At 42.0% G+C, this 9,234-nt stretch overlaps 1 long non-coding RNA gene and 1 other non-coding gene across 2 annotated transcripts in view; one reads left to right on the top strand and one right to left on the bottom strand.

Annotated features, from left to right (window-relative positions):
• Positions 1 to 9,234, top strand: part of LOC107989319 (uncharacterized) — a 29,891-nt gene that overhangs the window by 15,962 nt on the left and 4,695 nt on the right. The window lies entirely within an intron of this gene.
• Positions 4,161 to 4,242, bottom strand: trnas-gcu (transfer RNA serine (anticodon GCU)). The gene has a single exon. It is a non-coding gene; the product is annotated as a tRNA-Ser (tRNA).

Here is a 9,234-nt window from a genome sequence, read left to right on the forward strand (position 1 = left end):
TGGGGGGGCGTTTTCTGGTGGGTCATTTGAGCTTCACTTCCTCCATATTTCTCAGCTTGATTAAAAATTGATCGGTAACAGCAGTGTGAATATATTATTGGGGCCATTATTCAACCCTGACAGATAATTGGATGGTACACACAACTCTATTTCTTTGGAGCTAATGCCACGGTGTGTGTGTGTGTGTGTGTTAATGTGAGTCACTTTAAAGGAAAAAAAGGATTGAAATAGAGTGAAGAGCAGAGTGAGTGATGACTGTGCCGATAGATGTTTTATCTGAACACCGTTTTATTACTGGCACATTCTAAAGTTCATGTGTGTGTGTGTGTGTGTGTGTGTGTGTGTGTGTGTCAGGGTTGTGTGTTCCTGGGATTTGAACATATATATGATGTTGACAGTGCTGTTCTAATCCAGGGCTTAAAATATACAGATTGAAAAAATGACTGGTTTAGAACCTGAAATCTTACTGGATCTTCACTCTGAACCGTGACATCATCAGTGGGTGTGTGTTTGCGTGTGTGTGTGGGCGTGGCTACAGCTACTACTGTAACATATACCGGACGTATCGGCCTAACTATACTGTTTGCATAGCGTTGGCGGCCACATTTGGCCCACGAGCCTTTAGTTTGACACCTATGGGCTACAGACTTAAATCAGCAAGATTAGTTTTTAGTTCTAGTTCTAGAAACTCCACTCATTCTTCTTACTTAAAAACTTCTTGTAACTTTAATTTTTTCTTTCAATTTAACTTCGACAGTACTTTTTCATTTTTTTCCAAATTCAGTTTCACCCTGACATATTTGATTCCTTCTTCGGTTATAGAATATATCCCACCATTTTTTGTACATATTTCTTGCTTTTTTCTCCCTACGTTTCTTTGGAGTACCAGCTGTAATACACACGATGTCCTGCGGGGTTCAATTTCTGTTCCTGATTCCGATACATGATGACATACAATCCAGCTCATCTCCACTGATGAACACTGGTAACTGAACACATCAGTGTGTTCCTGAATGCACCGTCACTGTCCTTCTACAGTGACACGACCCCCAGTTTTCTTCTCCCTCTGTTTGTCTTTCAAACTGGACTCCATCCTGGTCCAGTCTCAGCTGTCGCTGCCTGGGTATTGAACCATCACCTGCAGCATAGCAACACTTTCCCAGACCCTTATTTTTAACCCCTTTCTCATGAAGCGTGAAACAGACTGTTAGCTAAAACCCAACATGGATTTGGATTTGTTTTCCTGCCCGTGCTCCTGCTCCGTCTCTCACTCACTGATTACCAAAGATTGAATTTTGCTGCAGCTGTGTGTGTGTGTGTGTGAATAAGCCACTCTGATAGCAGTGAGCTAGCATAGCCGCAGGCACAGATGGATATTGGAATGAGCAAAATGCATTGTCTGCTCGGTGGCTAATGCTGTTTGCTATTTGCCCGAGGCTTAACTTGCTGCCATTTTCATGCCTTCTTAATGTCTTAAGCTGCATGAAGAAAGACATGACTCTCCCAACGTGGTCTGGATCCTCGCACACTTCCACGCCGCTCGACAAAGAACCAGGGGAAGGGTCTATTTTCTGCAATTTGCGAACTTTGGTCATGGCTCGATGAATCGCACGGTTGCATTGTGGTGCAAATCTGGTGTGTGTTGATAATTTTGTAAACACCATTTCCTGAGCCTGGTTGTGGATCGACAACAGTGTTTGGAGGAATGTGGTTTTGGATAATGTTCTGGGAAATTAGTAAAAAAAAAACTGCGATTTCCGCCTGGTTTTACGTTACTTTTTTTTATTTTGTTTACTTTGCCGAACCTTAACAACATCATGACCTAAAGCTTTTAGTTTCATACATTTATGCTCTTTTTTTGGGCTAACCTTCAGCTAAAGAAACACCTACAAACTAAAGTCTCTGGCTCCAAGTCCAAACTAATTTTCAACGTTAGCATCAAACGAATGAAAACAGCACTAGCGTGAGTAGCATCGACCTCTGACAGGTTTGCGTTTTGGCTCCATGTGTACATCAGAGTTCAGTTGTTTTGTGTCTTTCTCTTAGATTTCTGACACAGTGTCATAGTAGCTGACGACGTCGGACATTTTTTCCTAAAAATGAGCATGACGACCACAAATGATTTCATTTGTGTTTGTCATGCTCTTAGCCCCCTCTGCTGTTGTGTACAATTGAATTAGTTGCTATGATCTCACTGATGGAGAGGGCCTATCAGGACGTGTCATGTGACCCTGCTTGGTCTCACTTCATCCATTTCTCTTTCTTTTTTTTTTTAAATTCTCCTCTTGTTGTTCTTTTCCCGTCAGTTCTTCTTCTTCTTCTTCTTCTTCTTCTTCTTCTTCTTCTTCTTCTTCTTCTTCTTCTTCTTCTTCTTCTTCTTCTTCTTCTTCTTCTTCTTCTTCTTCTTCTTCTTCTTCTTCTTCTTCTTCTTCTTCTTCTTCTTCTTCTTCTTCTTCTTCTTCTTCTTCTTCTTCTTCTTAAGTTCTCTCTCTCTGACTAAGACGCTCCTCCTGTGTGGAGATTAATAACCACATCAGGCTGTAATGATGCTGCACTGGATGAAATATTTATTAAAGATCCCTCTGCTAGCAATTAGCATGGCCTGTAGTCGTTCAGCACAAGAAATCAAGATGATTGTGCCGCAGTCCCCCCGTCCCCATATCACCCTTCTCTTAGACCCCCCCTCACCCCCTCAAACAAACACTACCCTTCCTCCTCCTCCTCCTCCTCTTCTTCTACTTCTTGCACCACACTCACGTGCACACTCCTGCCCCCTGTTGTCTTTTCTCCATGACAACAGCAGCTTTAGGGCAATTCTGAGTCTGAGCCGGTGTAACAGGGACGGTGCTGGGGGGGTCCGGGGCATCCAGTCTTAATTACATGTTCTCAGCCTTCAGCTGTGGCCAACATTCCACCAGGCAATTATAATTGTCAAAGATGCAAACTTCAGGAAGTGCTGGTGATAAACTCAGGGGGGCGCTGGAGTCAGACCGCGGGCGCGTCGTCGTGTGCTGCCGTTTCCTCCTGGATCCAAATTCCTGCCAAGTTGTTGAGGGCAGGTGTGAATTGAGAGGAATCCTTATTAATAAACGCCGATCTTGGAGTCCACTCGGTGTCGGTGCCGTCGGGGACGAGTCGTCAGAAGTTTACGGATCCGGGAGATTTGACTCGCAAAAGTTTGAGAGAGTTTTTGCCAAATTTATGTCAGTTATCTTAAACACAGTAAAAAAACTTTCCACTAGAGAGGATGGATTATTTTTCTTTTTTAACCAACAGTGTTTTTTCTTTGTCATTTTTTTAAGCAGTGTAGTTTTAAAAACACGTTCACCTTTTGGGTCTTTGCTAAAACCTCCTGAAGACGCCGCTCGACCGTCTTCTCACATCGACCCGTGCCAAACTCCAGCTCCTAAAGGTGTGTTTTAATAAGAGAGTAACATGAACTGTGAGGGAGGCTGATGGGGTGGGGAGAGTGGAGGGGGGGGGGATCTTTAAAGATTCTCTCACAGAATAATCTGGAAAAAAATCTGAATATCATTACAGGAGTTTTTTTTGTTTTTTACAAATTTAGCTGGTCAAATAAACAAATTAAATTAAATTAAATTAATTATGTATTTAAATTTAATTTAATTTAATTTAATTTAATTTAATTTAATAAAAAATATTTATTTAGTTATTTATTTTTTCATAATGGTCATACTGGACTTTACCAGGAACAAACTTCAGCCTCTTTTTTGTTATGTATGAATCTGAACTATAAATCTACAATGTCACACTATTGTAGTGGAACTGGTGGAGGTTCTTTGTGTGTGTAAAAACTTAAACTTAAAACTTAAACTTATCTTTATTTGTCATTGTGACACAGCACAGCACACCATGCACAACGAAATTTAACCTCTGCATTTAACCCATCACCAAAGTGAACAGTGGGCAGCCATGGTCGGCGCCCGGGGAGCAGTGCTTGAGGACGATGCCATGCTCAGTGCATCTCAGTGGCAACCTGGCAGTTGGTGGATTTGAACCTGGGGCCTTCCGGACCGAAGTCCGCTTCCTTTACCACTAGGCCACCACTGCCCCAAAAGACTTACAACGAGGCGGACAGGCCCCGAGACCCGCGCCGTGCGTCTCCGCCCTCGCCGGCAACGCAAAAGAAGATGCCTTTTCGACGAGAATGGGATTCGAACCCATGCGTGCAGAGCACAATGGATTAGCAGTCCATCGCCTTAACCACTCGGCCACCTCGTCATGTATGTGTGTACAACGTATTTTATGTTTCCCATTGATGATTTCCTACCTGAATTTTAATGAACAAAGTTGGCAAAAAACCAACAAAGAACCGAAAACTAGTATCAGATTTTTTTTAACTATTTTTGTCCATAATATATGAATATAACCCAGGACTAGTTTTCTGTACCATGAACCACCATGTGATGTCTGTTTACCCGCTGGTCATCCTGCATTTTCAACACAAGAAAAAACTAATTAACAAATTGTCGATCGGTGTAAAACAGAAGTTTGTCTGTGGAGGGCGACGTCAACGTCTGAGACATTTCTGATTGCAATGTTTCAAACACATCTTGTTCGTGGCTGCAGTGGACCATTCCTGGGGCGGAGTGTCCTCGTCACGTCTCCTTGTTTATGTTCACACATGCGTGACCTCATTTCCCAGTCCTCACCTGAGGACGGGCAATGAAGTGAAGCAGGAATCAAGGGAGCGACGAGGGGGAAAAGACCAAAGGCAGGGAGGAGGGGGAAGAGAGGGAGGGGAGGTGAGAGGGGGTTATTGTTGTAGCAATAAACAAGGGGTCAGGGGTCAGATAATCAAAAGTGTCCGTTTATTGGCGACATCATCAAAACCTCAAGGAGCCCATCAATGTGGGCGGTCAGGCGTACGGCCGCGGCTAATCAGCTCACAGCAGCGTTTAAGGCGCAGTGATGCTAACCAACGAGTGACAAGAAAGAGAGGAAGAAAGAGGCCAGGGGGTGAGGCGGGGGAGGAGGGGGGGTCAACAGGAGTGTGTGTGTGTGAGAGAGAGAGAGGGTGATAGTAGTTGACTTCACCATCCCTCAGTAAAGTTGGGGGGGAGGGGGTGAATGGGGGGGGGGCAGGGGATCAATTTGCAATATTGTGGACTGTGGCCCTGGCAACAAAGGCAGGACATGAAAGCGAGCACATTAAGTGATGTTCTTGTAAGAACTCTGGTGATCAATAAACATCAGGGGCTGTGTGTGTGTGTGTGTGTGTGTGTGTGTGTGTGTGTTTTAGTTTGTGTGTGTGTGAGGGAAGTAAAGAAGGAAGAACAAAGGGTAAAAAGAGAGGCAGATAAGTTGGAACAATAGGGACAGAGATGGGATGGTGACACACACACACACACACACACACACCCACACAGCTCTTTGTTTGACAAACTTTGCTCTTATTCACTCATATTGTTAATTAGATGGTTATCTTTAGCCTTTTCATATATGAGATAAGCCGTTAATTAATCTTTGAATCTAATTAACTGTCTGTCTATAATTAGGCTCCGGACACGTTACCGAACCAGCCGCTGTCACACACTCAGATGATGAGAACTCAGATCCACATTTTAGGTAGAAAATAATGTTAATTAGGGCTCCGCAGCTAATGATTGTAATTAATTTTAAAAGTTTTGTACGTGAATGTATTTAACAGAGAAATAGAAAAAAAATGATTTGTGCCAAAACAAAAAGGTTAAAAATAATATTATAAAGAAATATTTGCTTTTACAACAAATGGAAACCAGAGGTTAACCAAAGAGGTCAACACTAAAGCAGACTAGCATCAAATACGTGCTGGAAGAAGCTAACATTTTCAAATGTTTATCGCAGTAATAGTTTTTAAAACTAACCCACAATAAGATAATAAGAATTATTGTCAGACGATAATTCAACAAACGTTGCTAAAGGTTAGCCGACACTGACGAAAAAACCTAGCTCAAAGTTAGTCCAGTAGGAACTAGGATTTAAGGTAAAACAAACGTAGCCCTCGTGACCCAGTGATGTTGGTACGTATTCAGGTGAAATGTCCCTTTAAACTAGTGGACCAGTGGATCTGTGGTCAGTTTTCAGGGACGCTGTGATAGCGCGTCCATCATTAACAAAAAAAAAAAAGTCAAGTCCTCATTAGATCATTGCGACACTTGGCTTTTCACAAACATCAGGCGACAGAAGTGCGCCTCCCAGTGGAGGTTGAAGAAAACAAACAGTTCTCTGACTGATAATGATCACAGATCAGTGTCTCCGAGGTGGAACTAACCTGAACTCCTGCGTTGGCCGTTTGTGTTTACAGTTTGTCAGCAGATATTTGCTGATGACTGAACTCACGGTCATTTAATATTCCATGTTGCATCGCGTCGCGGCCTGAGGACACTTCAAAGATGTCGTTAGTGACTTTCACCAGGTTACGGCTGTGTTTGTTAGTTTCAACCGCAGTAAAATAAAATAAAATAAAAAAATAAAATAAAAGGCAGATCCAGATGTAAAATGAGATAAATGCATTAAAACTTAACTGGTGATGCACTCTGCTGCCGATGGTTCCTCTGGGTCTATTTGGTTTTGATGGCGGCGGTGCTTTGCACATTAATAATTAAGACACTTTGATAGTTGGCTGCATTAAAAACTTCTACATTTAGATTTAGATCGGCCCTCCCTCGCCTCTCGTAGCCTCAGGTAAAGAGCCCTGGGCCTGAAAAATTTAAGAGTCCGTTAGACCGACCCCGCAAATTAAAAAGTAATTAATGTCTCTGCCTTGAACGTACAGCACCGACCGCACTCTGCCGTAAAGTGGTCCCTTCACGGCGCTGCATTTAAGCAGAGGCTCACAAACCTTCTACGTCCTCCTTCAGTGGAAGAAAAAAAAAAGTCAGTTGCATTAGAGCAATTAGACCAGGTGGGTCTAAATAATAAACTTTAAACTCCGCGCTCTGGGCTGAATATTTCATCTTTTATTCAGGTAATGGGAGTACTTCCACAGTGAATACACTTTCCACGCGGCCTGTTTTTCTACTGAGGCTTTGACACAGTAGAAACCGGTGATGGAAACAGACAAACAAACAAACAAACAAATGAGCAAACATGTCGTTTACCTGCGTTCTGTACCGATGAGTGACGAGAACAACAGTTCAAATGAACCACTCTCAGCTGAAAACTATCATTTATTTATTGCATGTAATTTTTCTTTGCTCGTCAAAGCATGAAAGGCAGAACAATTAAATCCACTTCTGCTAGGTGGCAGCAGATGGCCGTTAAAACAAACAAACAAAAAAGATAATTAGAGCTGTGATAATTAGAGAGTGTCTTTCTTCAATTCCTGCCAGTATATCAGCATTGTCTTCAACTAAACAGGCTGAGATTTTAGTCAATTATGAGGTCATTTAAACTAGAAGATTATCATATTTCACTACATATACTTTTTGTGAGATTTTTGTTCCCACTGTACAACAGCATTACTGGCTACAATCGGAAAAGTTGAGATCACTGAAATATAGGGCAATATATATATATTTATACATACATATATACATACATATGCGTTGAATATATGTATACATATATTTATGTTTGTACACATATATATGTATATATATATATAGGGCAGAATGTATGTACATATACACAAATATATGTATACATATATTTATGTATGTACACATGTGTGTGTATTTATATATGTAGGGGAAGAATGTATGTATATATATACAAAATATACTGTATATATATACTGTATATACATATATATATTTATATGTATATGTACATATATATACTTCCACTGTGAGGCTTTCACCGTTGCCACTGTCTTCTCAAAATCCTTTATTCAAACCTTCTCTCAGGGCGAGGGTTCTCGGAGTAACGGTGCAGCAGTCGGGGAGGTTAGTAGTAATTAGCAGCGGTGGGTGCAAACATTAAATTGAATTTGACGACGACACAGCAGTCTTTCTGAGAGACCTAATCCCGGACTCTGGAGCATTATGGTTAATGGGCCCGAAAGAAAATGATGGCCTTTCAAAAGCAAAACCAATTAACACTGAGTCGTGATGTCGAGTGCTGAGCTTTCCAAATCTCATCACAACTTCTGCCCTCACATTATATAACTGGATTTGGTTGATTCTGAATAATGAAGGAGGTTAAGGAAGCGTGACACGATGCAGGGATCGGTACTGTGACTGCAGAGGAACGGCTGTGTGTTCCAGTGAATGGAAACTCCTCCAGGTGGAGCGGGGAAATTTAAATACCGTAACAAAAAAAAATACTTCCCTTGGATTACCAATGAGCCGGCGTTCGCTTATGTGTTAGTTTGGAACTAGTTTGACCTTTTCTTCTTTTCTTGTTTTCTTTTTTCTTTTCTCTTAAATGTAGACATGTCTCCACCTCCAGCACTAAAGGACTCCAGTCTCTTTATCTACGAGAATATGTCAAAAAGTTTGAAAATCAGGGCTAAAATTCAGAAACACCGGGGTTAAAATCCAAGGCAGAAGAAGAATTGTGTTCCGGATTTGAAATATTGTTGCGGTGCTGCTAATAAATGTGTCAAATTTGCACAGGGTTTGATGAAATCTACCTGCAGCGTTGGCACGGCACCACAGAGAGGAAGACGTTCACCTCCTGACGTTGTGTTTCAGAGAACGGCAGTGAGTGTCGGAGACTGAGGGCAGCTCAGACTCCTGGAGTATCCATGGCATCCGGGCCCATCTCGCTCGTATATCAACATAATTAAGGGCTGGTGTAATGACGCAGGGCCTGGGCAGCATGATTTCTGTCTGATCGCCACGCTGCTTCATTAAGACCACTCAAGCTAACGAGCTGTGGCTGTAATAAAGTCCTCCCCCTGGTCTGCCGCGGTGATGAAGGAGGTACCCAGAGAGAGCTGGGCCGCGGCCTGAGATAGAGAAGGAGAGCAGCACAGGCTTCAGCCTGACTCACTCTGTGACTGCTGCCGGCCTCGTGATGAAGCGATAACGCTTTTAATTAGAGCCTCCAAAGTTAAAGAGCGATCGAGGAGTTCATGTGACTTAACCAGGTGACCTTTGTGATTTGACCCCGGGCCTTGATAGAACGACGCAGGAATGTTGGACGGTAGAGACAAATTACTGTCAATATGTCCACATATACATACAAACATATATATATATATATATATATATATATATATATATATATATATCAATGTATATGTATACATTTGTGTATATATGTGTATTTCTATATAAATAAATA

This window comes from Cynoglossus semilaevis, chromosome 12 (genome assembly GCF_000523025.1).
Source record: "Cynoglossus semilaevis isolate Cse_v1.0 chromosome 12, Cse_v1.0, whole genome shotgun sequence".
In the NCBI taxonomy this organism is placed as follows: domain Eukaryota; kingdom Metazoa; phylum Chordata; class Actinopteri; order Pleuronectiformes; family Cynoglossidae; genus Cynoglossus; species Cynoglossus semilaevis.